Source organism: Ambystoma mexicanum, chromosome 3p (assembly GCF_040938575.1).
Source record: "Ambystoma mexicanum isolate Mex_15411 chromosome 3p, UKY_AmexF1_1, whole genome shotgun sequence".
Classification (NCBI taxonomy): Eukaryota; Metazoa; Chordata; class Amphibia; order Caudata; family Ambystomatidae; genus Ambystoma; species Ambystoma mexicanum.
The window spans coordinates 527,714,416-527,731,144 of NC_090925.1; positions in this window are offsets into that span (position 1 = coordinate 527,714,416).

Genomic DNA, 16,729 nt, shown 5'->3' on the forward strand with positions numbered 1-16,729 from the left:
CCCACTCATGTCTCCCACCACCCCCACACCCAGCCACCAGGGGCAGCCTCCACCAGGCCCCCACCCATGTCTCCCACCACCCCCACCCCCCAGTCACCAGGGGCAGCCTCCACCAGGCCCCCACTCATGTCTCCCACCGCCCCCACCCCCCAGCCACCAGGGGGAGCCTCCACCAGGCCCCCACCCATGTCTCCCACCACCCCCACCCCCCAGCAGTGCAGGGGCAGCCTCCACCAGGCCCCCACTCATGTCTCCCACCACCCCCACCCCCCAGCCACCAGGGGCAGCCTCCACCAGGCCCCCACCCATGTCTCCCACCACCCCCACCCCCCTGCCACCATGGCCACCCTCCACCAGGCCCCCACTCATGTCTCCCACCACCCCCACCCCCCAGGGGCAGCCTCCACCAGGCCCCCACCCATGTCTCCCACCACCCCCACCCCCTGCCACCATGGCCACCCTCCACCAGGCCACCACTCATGTCTACCACCACCCCCACCCCCCCAGCCACCAGGGGCAGCCTCCACCAGGCCCCCACTCTTGTCTCCCACCACCCCCACCCCCCAGCCACCAGGGGCAGCCTCCACCAGGCCCCAACCCATGTCTCCCACCACCCCCACCCCCCAGCATCCAGGGTCACCCTCCACCAGGCCCCCACTCATGTCCCCCTGCACCCTCCATCCCCCAGCATCAAGGGTCACTCTCCACCAGGCCACCACTCATGTCTACCACCACCGCCACCCCCCAGCCACCAGGGGCAGCCTCCAGCAGGCCCCCACTCATGTCTCCCACCACCCCCACCCCCCAGCAGTGCAGGGGCACCCTCCACCAGGCCCCCACTCATGTCTCCCACCACCCCCACCGCCCAGCAGTGCAGGGTCACTCTCCACAGGCCCCCACTCATGTCTACCACCACCCCCACCCCCCTGCCACCATGGGCAGCCCCCACCAGGCCCCCACTCATGTCTCCCACCACCCCACCCCCCTGCCACCATGGGCAGCCTGCACCAGGCCCCCACCCCCAGCAGTGCAGGGGCGCCTCCACCAGGCCCCCACTCATGTCTCCCACCCCCCCACCCCCCAGGGGCAGCCTCCACCAGGCCCCCACCCATGTCTCCCACCACCCCCACCCCCCTGCCACCATGGCCACCCTCCACCAGGCCACCACTCATGTCTACCACCACCCCTACCCCCAGCCACCAGGGGCAGCCTCCACCAGGCCCCCACTCATGTCTCCCACCACCCCCACCCCCCAGCCACCAGGGGCAGCCTCCACCAGGCCCCCACCCATGTCTCCCACCACCCCCACCCCCCAGCAGTGCAGGGGCAGCCTCCACCAGGCCCCCACCCATGTCTCCCACCACCCACACCCCCCCAGCCACCAGGGGCAGCCTCCACCAAGCCCCCACCCATGTCTCCCACCACCCACACCCCCCAGCAGTGCAGGGGCAGCCTCCACCAGGCCCCCACTCATGTCCCCCTGCACCCCCACCCCCCAGCATCCAGGGTCACCCTCCACCAGGCCCCCAATCATGTCCCCCTGCACCCCCACCCCCCAGCATCCAGGGTCACCCTCCACCAGGCCCCCACTCATGTCTACCACCACCCCCACCCCCCAGCAGTGCAGGGGCAGCCTCCACCAGGACCCCACTCATGTCTCCCACCACCCCCACCTCCCTGCCACCATGGGCAGCCCCCACCAGGTCCTCACAATCCCCAATCATGTGCGTAATGGTCAGCCCTCCACAGCCAAAAAGCCCTACCAAGTAACCCATTCACCCACATGGAAATGGAAATCACATGTTACACCCCCAATGTTCATGAAGCTAATGAACCCATGTCCGTCACACACAATGGTTGCAATTGAATGGGAAAACACACAACATGACATGCATGAAACCAATGAGATGATACCACACAGTGAAGTATGGAAACAAAATTTTATTGAAAAAAATAAAGAATGCTAAAGAAAGAAAACAAACTACAATGTGAATGAGAAAAAAAAGCTGCATGTCCATATAAAAACACAAAACTGCAAATCAGAATCCAAAAAAAATTTGGCCAAAGTCAAATGTAAAAAAATCTCCATGCAATAAAGAACTATGTACAAAACTACCAAGGGTCCATGAGCCCAACTGAAAAAAGGAAACCTACTAAAAAACCTACCTAAAAATCAACTATATACAAAAAGTGGAGCAGTGTCCGTCGACTCCAAATCATAATAAGAAAGAAAGGAAACCTAAAACTAAAGAACTATATACAAAGGCGGCGGGCAAGTCCAGCGGCTCACTCTGTGGTGTCCCGGGCCAGGGCATCATCGAACTCCTGTTCGATGTCCCGGAGGCGGTCCAGTTCCATGGCCCCGAGGGTCCGCAGGGACGACGCCGTGTCCTCCTCCAACCCCCTGCGGATTGCCTCGAGGCACTCGGCCCGCCTCAGGGCCCTACGCATGGAGTTCTCCGCCCTGACCATTGTGAGCCGCGCCTCTTCCGCCCGCCGCCGCTCTGCACCTATGGCGTGGCCCAACCGCTGCCACACGGAAGACACTCTCTGTCCTGGGTCCCCCTGCCCTCCGGCCGATGCCTGCCCCTCCGATGTCGAAAGCCCTGAGCCTTCATGTCTCCCACCATGTTGCTGCTGCTCTGCCTCTGCCCATGCACTGCCTCCTGCTGCCTGCACATCCACCGCCGGCTGGGGTGCATTTGTTGATGTGGCCACCCCTGCTGGACCTCCGACTCCCGACTGTGGCAGGGATGCCTCCTCCACCAGCCTGGCCGCACTGTCAGAGGCAGCTCCACAGGTTACCCAGGTTACTGATGGGTGGGAAGATGGCACAGAAGACGACTGGCGCGTAGGGGGTCCAGTTGAGGAGGGGGTCAGAGCAAGCCCCATCAGACGGAGGAATCCGGCCTGGGTGACCTGTCCCAGCAGGCTGATGTGGTCAACGAGCCATTCGAGATGACGTGCAGTCTCTCCATGAAAAGACTGCAGGTCACCTCGCATGGCCCGTTGACGCAACGCCACACCATCCAGGACAGGCTCAACCCGGACCTGGATGGCCACGTCCGCCGGCAGAGGAAGGCCAGTTGACGTCAGCTCATCCCCTGCCTGAAAACGGGTCTGGACGTAGGCATCCCTGCTGGTGCAAGATGATGCAGGGACAGAATCGGGAACAGGATTGCACACAGGCACCTCTGCGGCCGCCTGTGCTGCCTCCTGTCCCTGGTCCTGCACTGCACCACTAGCACCAGTGGGATCCCCACCTCCAGACCCCGTCTCTGGTGCTTGCACGGCCCCCTCCTCCACCAAACCCCCCACCAACCTGGATGACTCCGTGCCATCTTCCCCTGTTGGGCCCTGTGGGGTCCCAGCTGCCCCTTCTGCTGCCGAGGAGTCCAACTGCAACCTCCGCCTCTTGGACCTCCTCCCGGCAGCTGCGGCCTGGGACGCGGCACCGGACTCCTCACTCCCCGACGAGATGACAACACGGGAGGGGAGCCGGGCCTTGCCTCTCCGGCTGGCGGTTGGATCCCTGCCGCTGTGCTCCACAGCACCTTCTCCGCCCTCTTCATCAGTTGACGCTGCAGACAGGGAGAAACAAAACACAGGCATCAGGGCACTGTACAATGGACACATACACGCATGACAGTTGCACATGAGTGGCATTGGCAAACCTCAGACATGTCATCACAATCCCCAACACACATGTCATTGCAACTCGCACACATGAGCCATACCACAGCCATATCGCAACTGCCACCACCATCCCTACACATACAACAGCATCAGCAGCCAAAGGGGAGCCAGACATCACATGCAACACAGGAAGTGCACCACACATGTACACACACCACCACACTTGCATGCATGTCTACACCTCTGCCAAGTGTCGCACTGTTCAGACGGGCATCCATGTCACATCTGCCAATCAGGCTTCCATATACCGCTGTCACATGCATCCATGTTGCATCACTGTTGCACCCTTGACAAATACACACACATGCACATGTACACAGTGCTCATACATGCAGCCGAAAACAACATACATGCCTGACATCACGGACATGTCTACTTACATACACATTCATCCAAACATGTGTGCACGCACAACTGCATTTGCCATGCAAGCCCACACACACAAGCACCTTCCATGTCTCACACATTACAGCCCTCGCATGTGTCAGCCCCAGGGCCCTGTACACCCCCACCCATACTCGACCCCATACAAACAGATGTGCAACCGGCACAATACCGAATAATCACCACACGCAGTGCTCACAATCAGGATGCATGTACACTCACCGCTCGACTCCAGACGGGTCTGCTTCTCTAGGACCTGGACGTGGAGCGCTGGGGATATGCGTTCCAGGACCCCCATCTGTTCTTCCGACAAGTGGCCCCGGCGCCCCTTGGCATCCGCTGCCTTCAAGAGGCGCCGGGCCTTGTTCAGGGTCCTGGACCTGAAGTCCTCCCAGCGCTTCCTGACATGTTGTAAGTCCCGGACTGCCACCCCCTCCGCGTTGATGGCAGTCACGATGTCAGTCCAGATCCGAGTCCGTCCTTCCTTGTCGGCGCGGGACCTTCCGAAGAGGGCATCATACTGCCCCAGGACTTGCTCCACCAGGACACCAACTTCGGTGGCACTGAAGCTGGTGCCTCTCTGCCTCTCTGGCCGGGGGTTGTCAGTGGTCACAGATGGTGTTTGCCCCGACATGACAACCCCAGAGGCAGGAGTGGGTGGGCAACTGGGTCCTGGGGCTGGGCTGTGGAGCGATGGAATTCCAGTCGGGAGTCTTCGGTTCCAGCAGGGGTTGTCACAGCAACAGCACCCCTGGCTGATGTGCAGGCAGCAAATGGCAGTGCACGTGGGCAGCAGGCAGTCAGGCAGCAGCAGATGGCAGGTGGGAGCATGCTTGGGGCTCTGGGGGGCAGTAGTTCGGCCTTCTGGGCAGGAGCGTGGTCTTCCGTGTGCTTACGCGTGGCCAGCTTGGTACGGAGTGATTTGGCATGTGAAAATCCTGCACGTCAGCGTGAAAACCGAGGAAAGGCCATTAGCGCGTAAGCGCGTCAGCACGCATACGCGCATCTATTGGACCAAAGGCCCTCAGCGCGTAAGCGCGTCTGTGACGTGACCCGCACGGGTGTTTCCCACACAGCACGTGATGACAGAGCACACGTGGAAAGACTGCACGTCAGAGTGTCATCGCGTGTAATTGGACAGCACGTCAGAGTCTCATCGCGTGTAATTGGACAGCACGTCAGGGTGTCATCGCGTGTAATTGGACAAAAGTGCACGTACACGCGATTGGCCTATGTACGTGTATATCAGGTCAGCGCACCTGTATCCCGGTGTGCGTGGGAATTTCCACACGCTATTGGACTGGGTACTGGATTTCAGGGGTGCGCGGGTCACACGCTCGCCTACAACACGTGCAATGCATTAATTTGCGCGCTAACAAAATAACAAGCTCAGACCCAGGATGAACATACCGTTCCTAGCAGCAGTGGGCGTGGCCTACCAAAGGAGGAGGAGGAGGATAGTCAGGGCCAGAATGATCACACCCAGAACCAGCCTTTTCGGGATGCCTGATGACCAGGTGCATGGGAGGTACAGGTTTCCACCACACATCATACTGGACCTGGTGAGTGAGTGGGAGGATGACCTCACATCACCCACCCTGTGCTCCCAAGCACTCAGCCCCTTGGAGAAGGTCCTCAATGTACTGCACTTCTCAGCCACTGGATCATTTCACTGGACAAGTGCCATTGTGGGTGGTGTATCACAGGCCACCCAGTCACGCTGCCTACACCAGGTCTTGAACATCATCACTGCACGCCCATCAGTCCGCAGGCACATATACCTGCCCAGAACCCCTGCAGAAAGGCATGCTGCCGCCCTGGATTTTTACGCTGTGGCACGATTCCCCAAAGTGCTAGGTGCCATCGACTGCACCCATGTGGCTCTACGTCCCCCCAGGGCATCTGAGCACATCTATAGGAACCGCAAGCACTGGCATTCCATCAACGTGCAGGTAGTATGTAATGCCAAGGGAATCATCACCTCAGTATATGCCAACTATCCCGGGTCAACCCACGACAGCTTCATTTACCGAATGTCCACCCTAAGCCGGGACCTAGAAGCTGGGCGGCATGGCGATACATGGCTGCTTGGTGAGTATGAATGCCACTGCACACGCATGCATGTCAGATACTGAGCAAGGTCACAACCCCACCAATGATACCAATCACCACCTCCACAGGGGACAGTGCCTACCCTCTCAGCCCCCACATGATGACGCCAATTCGGAACCCCACCACGCCACCCCAGGTAAGATATAACGCAGCCCACATTACAACCCGGGGCATAGTGGAGCGCACATTCGGAGTGCTGAAGTCACGCTTTCGCTCCCTTGACCGTTCTGGCGGGCAGCTGTTGTACGCTCCCCCAGTAGTGTGCAGGATCATAGTGGCAGCATGTGTCCTGCACAACGTTGCAACACGCCGGGGCCTGGCCGTGGACATGGTGGTGCCCCCCCATCCCCAACCACATGCACAGCCGCTGCGCATGGGAGGGGAAAGGGCACGGGGGAGGCAGCCCGTACACAGCTAGTGGCTAATTACTTCACATAGAAATCACACCCCTGTGGAGTGCACACTGCCCTGGCACATTCCATCTGACAATCAATGATGACTCAACCTTACACGGATCCTGAATGTCTGGAGAATGAACCGTGAAAACCATATCAGCCTGAGATTGTTCACCTGGAAGTGTCACAATGTGTGCATCCCTACCCACACAGACACCACCAATGCAGTTTTGTGAAGTTACACATTCAAGCAGCTAAAATGAATACCCACTTGCAAAATGCAATAAGAGGACAGTGCCATGTCAGCCAACCCAACCCCAGCACCGCCACACGACACACCGTGCCATGTCATGCTATTTGCAGGTAAACAAAGTAATCCCCACAACATGACACTAGTGTCACAATGTACAGTGTCCCTATTAGAAACTTGCAACACCTGAAATGCTCACAGTAATGCCGGACCAACAACAAACTTGAGCACGTACTACCATTAACATGACATCACTAATGTTAAATATTAGTAGTCTCACCACCTGGAAATGCCTGCACTCCCACCACTACCAACTGTGCAGTGTTGGCGCCATGTAGAGTTGCAGGTGCACTGCTGCCAACATGGACCACATCTCCAAACTAGAGGTCCTTGTGTAGACATGAGGAAGGGACCTGCAAATTGGGAGGGAGACACAGAAGATGAGTTACACATCAATGCAACATGCAGTGTACAACACAACAGCAATATGCACTAGGAATGTATACACAGTATTGACTACAGACTGCCCACACAGCTCATGGGAGTCCAACGTCACTGTGTAATTCACTGTCACTTGGGCACACCCTTTGCAAGCCCATGGAAACGGGAAGCAGGAGGGGTGTGTGCGACTCAAACCCAAGCATCTGAACCAAATACATTAAAAGCCTGCATGTGCCCAGCCACAATGCAGTGTATGCCCACAGGAACCACGGAAGCCAACAAATCGTCCCAAAAAAATTGGGAATAAAATAAATAAAAATAAAAATAAAAAAAATCAAAAATGGCCATTGAAGGGCCCGGGGGGGTTGGGGAGGCCACCCAGGAGGTCCGAGGACAGGATGCACACCAGAACCCACCTGCGTGGATCCTGGGGAAAAAAACACCTCCATGGGCTCATGGCCCACACGGCTACCCTATTGTGGGAGTATCACTGCTGTCGCTATTATCACCCTGTGCAGCTGCATCCGGAGGTGGTTGCACTATGGGAGGCAGCCCACGCAAGGCCCTAGTCTGCTCCTCCATGGCTGCAAGCATGCGGGTGTGGTAGGTCTGGTTCTGGAGGATGAGTGTGCGGAGGTCCCCATGCAACAACTCACGGGATGCCTGGACCTCCGCCCTCGTTGCCTGCATCTCAGCTGAGAGCGTACGGGTGAGACGCTCCAGCTGCTGTTCTGTCCTTTGGTGTGTTGAAGCCTCAAGCTCAACAAGAGTCGTCCTGAGGTGAAGGAGCTCCTGCCTCAGGGCTTCCCTGTGGCCCTGGGACTCAATGGAGATGGCCTCCTGCAGAGTCGCCAGTGCCGCCCGCCTGTCCCTGTTGGACCCCAACATGTCCTCCCTGTGTGACTGGCAGATGGAGTCGGTTGCCTGCTCTAGTCGCTCCATCAGCCTTTCAGGGGGGACAATGGAAGTGGCCACCCTATCCATGGCCTGAGCCATCATCTCGGATGATGCTGCCTGTTGGGATGCCATACCGTAAATGGATTGCTCCCATGCGGTATTGCCAGGTGGCGTACGGCCACCACGTCGGCGGGCACCACACCTGTCTGGGGCAAGGCGAACTGCACCTTGCTGTGCCGGCACTGCCTGAGGCTGCAGGACTGCATTCCCCCTCTGATCTGCTGGCCCAGGAACAGGATCAGATGTCGCGGAGTGTGACCCTGCATCCGTAACCACCAAAGGCGTAGCTGCCAACACTGACATCCCCATTGAGGGTTCTGACCCTGGTGCAGGTGGGTGGGACAGAACAGAATCCCACCCTGGAACACTCACCTGCGACGGCACGTAGGTCTCATCCAAATCAACACCTGAGTACAGCTCGGGGGAGGTGCAGCCAGAGACACCCCTTGAGAGCACGACCTGCAGCACTTGTGGGTTCTCACCCACCACCACACCACGTCCCTCACTGGTGGTTGGTCGGCCCTCGGACCCCTCCTGGGTCTGCACCATCTCCACAACCCCAGCAATATCAGGTGCGTCTTCCCCTGCAAAGACATAAAAACAAAGAAATGGAAACAGGCATTAGCACCATGGCACACAATGAGGGCTGAGAAGCAAGAGAACCAGTACTTGTTTGACACATGTCCCACATGACTAAAACCCTCCCATGCATGCACCCTCACTGCGTATGAAGGGCAGGCAAATGGCACACACTGATGACACCAAGATGGAAGATGAACACATTTTCGGCATGCTGCCTGGCAGTGGCATCACACATTGGCCTGTGATTGCCAGGTGAAACACACATGCCATCACACAGATGGCATGTACCATTGCTATTGAGTGAAGATGGAGAGGAGGGCAGCACCTATTCATTCAGTCCAGTTCCCGCATGTAATAGCTTTTCTAATTCAAACAGGTCAGATTCTTCACCTGGAGCTGCCAGTCCGAAATGGTGCAATTGCAAAGGGACATGTTTGAACAAATGATATCCAGGTAACAAAGTCACTCCACTTTACCATAGCCAAGTCAGACATGTGACTAGAGGACTGCGACATGCCTAGTAAAAGTGGTGGAATGCAAACAATCTGACTAAATGAACAGTGAAAAATTAAGCAACAATGTTGTGGCAAGGTGACACTTCAAGGGCAACTGGCGTGCAGTTGGGCTAGATGTCTACTGTTGGCAGAAGGGATACTGCTATGGTCAAATGCAGCTGCGTAGGATGTATTGCATGAAGCACATGGCTGACCCATACGACTCAGGCGCACACACTCTCACCTGGCACACAAACAGAAGCCCTCACACACAGCATGCACATGGATGACACACACATGAATGTGCACTCACCGGACAATGCCTCGTAATCAGCCAAATCTCCCACGCCTTGGATCTGTTCCTCCGTGACGTAGGTCCCAGCGACTGACTCATGTGGAGTGAGTTCCATGTCTACTACTGGAGACCCACCTCCAGTCACTAGAGTTGCGGCATGACTTGAGGCCAGCTTACTCTTTGCCCTGCGCTTTAGGTAATTCCAGTGCTTATAGCAATCATTGGCTGTGCGCCTCACGATTCCAAGGGCACTTACGATGTCCGCAACGGTCTGCCAGTGTGCCTGGCGTTGTGCAGGTGTGGTCTTGGATCCTGCAACAATGACCATCTCGTTGTCATGTGCGGACACATACTCGACAAGTGCATTCAGTTCGTCATCCGTGAAGCTGGGCTTCCTGGACGGGCCGGACTGTGTAGCCGTGTCTGGGGCATCAGCCTGTGCCGGACGAGCACTCCTCCTCTTCCGCTTGGAAGGTGGTGGTGATCCTGAGTGTCCTGCGCCGCTCTGGACACTAGGGGCAGGAGCCCTGGTGGACTCTGTATCAGGAGTGTGGGATTGCACACTCAGCATGGGAGTTGGTGCAGGCATTGGCTCTAGTGTGATGGTGTCAGGGGGAATGTCAGCAGCATGGACTAGGACCGACACTGTCCGGGCTGGGTGTGTGAGGGCTGGGGTGGATGGAGCCGCAGCTGCCCCTGCAGCCTCTCCGCCCTGCCTACTTGGTGCAGCAGATGACCTTGCTGCCCCAGATGCACGTGGCATGGTGACATCAACGTGCACCAGCGCACGTGTCATAGGCCTGCTGACCTGGAAGTCAGCCATGGAGTCAGCCAGGTCTGGTGCCACAATGGGCTGGTCCAACAAGGGCTGAGCATGGATGGTGTCAGCCACATCAGCCTCAACGGGAGGAGGGGGGATTATGGGTGCCCTTGACTGGTCCTCCACACATGGGGGGACAGGCTCACCCTGCAAGTAACGACCACGTCCCCTACCGGATCCACCACGGCCACCACTTGTGGCTCTTCCACCTTTGCCACCCTTACGGAATCCTCGCCTCCCAGCCATGGCACTGATGTTAATGTGCGTATGGGAGTGGCTGTAAAATATTGTCCTGGGCAATTGGGGGTCAAAGAGGTTGGGTACCAGATGGTAATTGTACCCTAGTGCTCTTGCAAGGCTGATTGTAACCCCTGGGGAAAGATGACGGGTCACGCTACGCACAGGAGCCCCAAAAAAGGGAGATGACGTGCACGCAACCCCTCCTAGACCACGTGTGCAGAAAGAAAAACCTGCACTACGCTGTGGCACCCAGTAACACAAGAATGAACGTATGCGTGTCACACGCAGCCTAAAATGACCTCTGAAGGGGTAGGCTACACACGGGGCGAGCACAGATGTTAGATAAGTGCGTGACTCACCGTCTGCCAGGTAAAAGAGCGTGAAAAAGGAGCGCGTTTGGTTGGCAACACCCCCGCCAAAAGAAGATTTGTACGCTGTCTGAGGAGACAGGACAACAGTAGAAGGGAACACTGTTTGAGGGAACAGGCCCAGGTAAACCAGTAAAAGAGAAAAAAGAGAAAAAGCTGTCAGAGGTAACAGGGAATACGAACTTGAAACGCTGTGAAGTAAATCTCGTGTGAAACGACAAGAAGTACAGAATTCATCCGCTCGCTCTCCACGAAAAGCATGTACAAGGAAATGGTGTTCCACGCGTACCTTTTATACAGGCCCACACGTCCAGCGTCACTTATGCGGCGTGTACGCGCTAGGGCCATTTCCACCAATTACACGCTTTGTCACTTATGCGTGTAGGGCCATTTCCACCAATCACACGCGATGACACTCTGACGTGCAGTCTTTCCACGTGTGCTCTGTCATCACGTGCTGTGTGGGAAACACCCGTGCGGGTCACGTCACAGACGCGCTTACGCGCTGAGGGCCTTTGGTCCAATAGAATCGCGTATGCGTGCTGACGCGGTTACGCGCTAAGGGCCTTTCCTCGGTTTTCAAGCTGACGTGCAGGATTTTCACGTGCCAAATCACTCCGTACCAAGCTGGCCACGCGTAAGCACATGGAAGACCACGCTCCTGCCCAGAAGGCCGAACTACTGCCCCCCAGAGCCCCGAGCACGCTCCCACCTGCCATCTGCTGCTGCCCACGTGCACTGCCATTTGCTGCCTGCACATCAGCCAGGGGTGCTGTTGCTGTGACCACCCCTGCTGGAACCGAAGACTCCCGACTGGAATTCCATCGCTCCACAGCCCAGCCCCAGGACCCAGTTGCCCACCCACTCCTGCCTCTGGGGTTGTCATGTCGGGGCAAACACCATCTGTGACCACTGACAACCCCCGGCCAGAGAGGCAGAGGGGCACCAGCTTCAGTGCCACCGAAGTTGGTGTCCTGGTGGAGCAAGTCCTCGGGCAGTATGATGCCCTCTTCGGAAGTTCCCGCGCCGACATGGAAGGACGGACTCGGATCTGGACTGACATCGTGACTGCCATCAACGCGGAGGGGGTGGCAGTCCGGGACTTACAACATGTCAGGAAGCGCTGGGAGGACTTCAGGTCCAGGACCCTGAACAAGGCCCGGCGCCTCTTGAAGGCAGCGGATGCCAAGGGGCGCCGGGGCCACTTGTCGGAAGAACAGATGGGGGTCCTGGAACGCATATCCCCAGTGCTCCACGTCCAGGTCCTAGAGAAGCAGACCCGCCTGGAGTCGAGCGGTGAGTGTACATGCATCCTGATTGTGAGCAGTGCGTGTGGTGATTATTCGGTATTGTGCAGGTTGCACATCTGTTTGTATGGGGTCGAGTATGGGTGGGGGTGTACAGGGCCCTGGGGCTGACACATGCGAGGGCTGTAATGTGTGAGACATGGATGGTGCTTGTGTGTGTGGGCTTGCATGGCAAATGCAGTTGTGCGTGCACACATGTTTGGATGAATGTGTATGTAAGTAGACATGTCCGTGATGTCAGGCATGTATGTTGTTTTCGGCTGCATGTATGAGCACTGTGTACATGTGCATGTGTGTGTATTTGACAAGGGTGCAACAGTGATGCAACATGGATGCATGTGACAGCGGTATGTGGAAGCCTGATTGGCAGATGTGACATGGATGCCCGTCTGAACAGTGCGACACTTGGCAGAGGTGTAGACATGCATGCAAGTGTGGTGGTGTGTGTACATGTGTGGTGCACTTCCTGTGTTGCATGTGATGTCTGGCTCCCCTTTGGCTGCTCATGCTGTTGTATGTGTATGGATGGTGGTGGCAGTTGCGATATGGCTGTGGTATGGCTCATGTGTGCGAGTTGCAATGACATGTGTGTTGGGGTTTGTGATGACATGTCTGAGGTTTGCCAATGCCACTCATGTGCAACTGTCATGCGTGTATGTGTCCATTGTACAGTGCCCTGATGCCTGTGTTTTGTTTCTCCCTGTCTGCAGCGTCAACTGATGAAGAGGGCGGAGAAGGTGCTGTGGAGCACAGCAGCGGGGATCCGACCGCCAGCCGAATACGCAAGGCCCGGCTCCCCTCCCGTGTTGTCATCTCGTCGGGGAGTGAGGAGTCCGGTGCCGCGTCCCAGGCCGCAGCTGCCGGGGGGAGGTCCAAGAGGCGGAGGTTGCAGTTGGACTCCTCGGCAGCAGAAGGGGCAGCTGGGACCCCACAGGGCCCAACAGGGGAAGATGGCACGGAGTCATCCAGGTTGGTGGGGGGTTTGGTGGAGGAGGAGGCCGTGCAAGCACCAGAGACGGGGTCTGGAGGTGGGGATCCCACTGGTGCTAGTGGTGCAGTGCAGGACCAGGGACAGGAGGCAGCACAGGCCGCCGCGGAGGTGCCTGTGTGCAATCCTGTCCCTGCATCATCTTGCACCAGCAGGGATGCCTACGTCCAGACCCATTTTCAGGCAGGGGATGAGCTGACGTCAACTGGCCTTCCTCTGCCTGCGGACGTGGCCATCCAGGTCCGGGTTGAGCCTGTCCTGGCTGGTGTGGCGTTGCGTCAACGGGCCATGCGAGGTGACCTGCAGTCTTTTCATGGAGAGACTGCACGTCATCTCGAATGGCTCGTTGACCACGTCAGCTGCTGGGACAGGTCACCCAGGCCGGATTCCGCTGTCTGATGGGGCTTGCTTCGAACCCCTCCTCAACTGGACCCCCTACGCGCCAGTCGTCCTCTGTGCCATCTTCCCACCCATCAGTCACCTGGGTGCCCTGTTGAGCTGCCTCTGACGGTGCGGCCAGGCTGGTGGAGGAGGCATCCCTGCCACAGTCGGGAGTCGGAGGTCCAGCAGGGGCGGCCACATCAACAACTGCACCCCAGCCGGCGGAGGATGTGCAGGCAGCAGGAGGCAGTGCACGGGCAGAGGCAGAGCAGCAGCAGCAACATGGTGGGAGACATGAAGGCTCGGGGCTTTCGACATCGGAGGGGCAGGCATCGGCCGGAGGGCAGGGGGACCGAGGACAGAGTGTCTTCCGTGTGGCAGCGGTTGGGCCACGCCATAGGTGCGGAGCGGCGGCGGGCGGAAGAGGCGCGGCTCACAATGGTCAGGGCGGAGAACTCCATGCGGAGGGCCCTGAGGCGGGCCGAGTGCCTCGAGGCAATCCGCAGGGGGTTGGAGGAGGACACGCCGTCGTCCCTGCGGACCCTCGGGGCCATGGAACTGGACCGCCTCCGGGACATCGAACAGGAGTTCGATGATGCCCTGGCCCGGAACACCACAGAGTGAGCCGCTGGACTTGCCCGCCGCCTTTGTATATAGTTCTTTAGTTTTAGGTTTCCTTTCTTTCTTATTATGATTTGGAGTCGACGGACACTGCTCCACTTTTTGTATATAGTTGATTTTGGGTAGGTTTTTTAGTAGGTTTCCTTTGTTCAGTTGGGCTCATGGACCCTTGGTAGTTTTGTACATAGTTCTTTATTGCATGGAGATTTTTTTACATTTGACTTTGGACAACATTTTTTTGGATTCGGATTTCCAGTTTTGTGTTTTTATACGGACATGCAGCTTTTTTTTCTCATTCACATTGTAGTTTGTTTTCTTTCTTTAGCATTCTTTATTTTTTTCAATACAATTTTGTTTCCATACTTCACTGTGTGGTATCATCTCATTGGTTTCATGCATGTCATGTTGGGTGTTTTCCCATTCAATTGCAACCATTGTGTGTGACGGACATGGGTTCATTAAGCTTCATGAACATTGGGGGTGTAACATGTGATTTCCATTTCCATGTGGGTGAATGGGTTACTTGGTAGGGCTTTTTGGCTGTGGAGGCTGACCATTACGCACATGATTGGGGATTGTGAGGACCCTGGTGGGGGCTGCCCATGGTGGCAGGGGGGTGGGGGTGGTGGGAGACATGAGTGGGGGCCTGGTGGCAGGGTGGTGGGGGTGGTGGGAGACATGAGTGGGGGCCTGGTGGAGGGGTGAACCTGGATGCTGGGGGTGGTGGGAGACATGAGTGGGGGCCTGGTGGAGGGTGGCCATGGTGGCAGGGTGGTGGGGGTGGTGGGAGACATGAGTGGGTGCCTGGTGGAGGGTGACCCTGGATGCTGGGGGGGGGGGTGCAGGGGGACATGAGTGGGGGCCTGGTGGAGGGTGGCCATGGTGGCAGGGGGGTGGGGGTGGTGGGGAGACATGAGTGGGGGCCTGGTGGAGTGTGACCCTGGATGCTGGGGGTGGGGGTGGTGGGAGACATGAGTGGGGGCCTGGTGGAGGGTGACCCTGGATGCTGGGGGGGTGGGGGTGCAGGGGGACATGAGTGGGGGCCTGGGTGGAGGGTGACCCTGGATGCTGGGGTGGGGGTGCAGGGGGACATGAGTGGGGGCCTGGTGGAGGCTGCCCCTGCACTGCTGGGGGTGGGGGTGGTGGGAGACATGGGTGGGGGCCTGGTGGAGGCTGCCCCTGGTGGCTGGGGGGTGGGGGTGGTGGGAGACATGAGTGGGGGGCCTGGTGGAGGCTGCCCCTGCACTGTTGGGGGGTGGGGGTGGTGGGAGACATGAGTGGGGGCCTGGTGGAGGGTGGCCATGGTGGCAGGGGGGTGGGGGTGGTGGTAGACATGAGTGGGGGCCTGGTGGAGGCTGCCCCTGGGTGGCTGGGGGGTGGGGGTGGTGGGAGACATGAGTGGGGGCCTGGTGGAGGGTGACCCTGGTGGCTGGGGGTGGTGGGAGACATGGGTGGGGGCCTGGTGGAGGGTGACCCTTGATGCTGGGGGGTGGGGGTGGTGGGGAGACATGGGTGGGGGCCTGGTGGAGGCTGCCCCTGCACTGGCTGGGGGGTGGGGGTGGTGGGAGACATGAGTGGGGGCCTGGTGGAGGGGTGATCCTGGATGCCTGGGGGTGCAGGGGGACATGAGTGGGGGCCTGGTGGAGGGTGGCCATGGTGGCAGGGGGGTGGGGGTGGTGGTAGACATGAGTTGGGGCCTGGTGAGAGGCTGCCCCTGCACTGCTGGGGGGTGGGGGTGGTGGGAGACATGAGTGGGGGCCCTGGTGGAGGGTGGCCATGGTGGCAGGGGGGTGGGGGTGGTGGTAGACATGAGAGGGGGCCTGGTGGAGGCTGCCCCTGGTGGCTGGGGGTGGTGGGAGACATGGGTGGGGGCCTGGTGGAGGCTGCCCCTGCACTGCTGGAGACATGAGTGGGGGGCCTGGTGGAGGCTGCCCCTGGTGGCTGGTGGTGGGGTGGTGGGAGACATGCGTGGGGGGGCCAGGTGGAGGGTGACCCTGGATGCTGGGGGGTGGGGGTGCAGGGGGACATGAATGGGGGCCTGGTGGAGGGTGGCCATGGTGGCAGGGGCTGGGGTGGTGGTAGACATGAGTTGGGGCCTGGTGGAGGCTGCCCCTGCACTGCTGGGGTGTGGGGGTGGTGGGAGACATGAGTGGGGGCCTGGTGGAGGCTGCCCATGGTGGCAGGGGGGTGGGGGTGGTGGGAGACATGAGTGGGGGCCTGTTGGAAGCTGCCCCTGCACTGCTGGGGGGTGGGGGTGGTGGGGAGACATGAGTGGGGGCCTGGTGGAGGCTGCCCATGGGGCAGGGGGGTGGGGGTGGTGGGGAGACATGAGTGGGGCCTGTTGGAAGCTGCCCCTGCACTGCTGGGGGGTGGGGTGGTGGGAGACATGAGTGGGGCC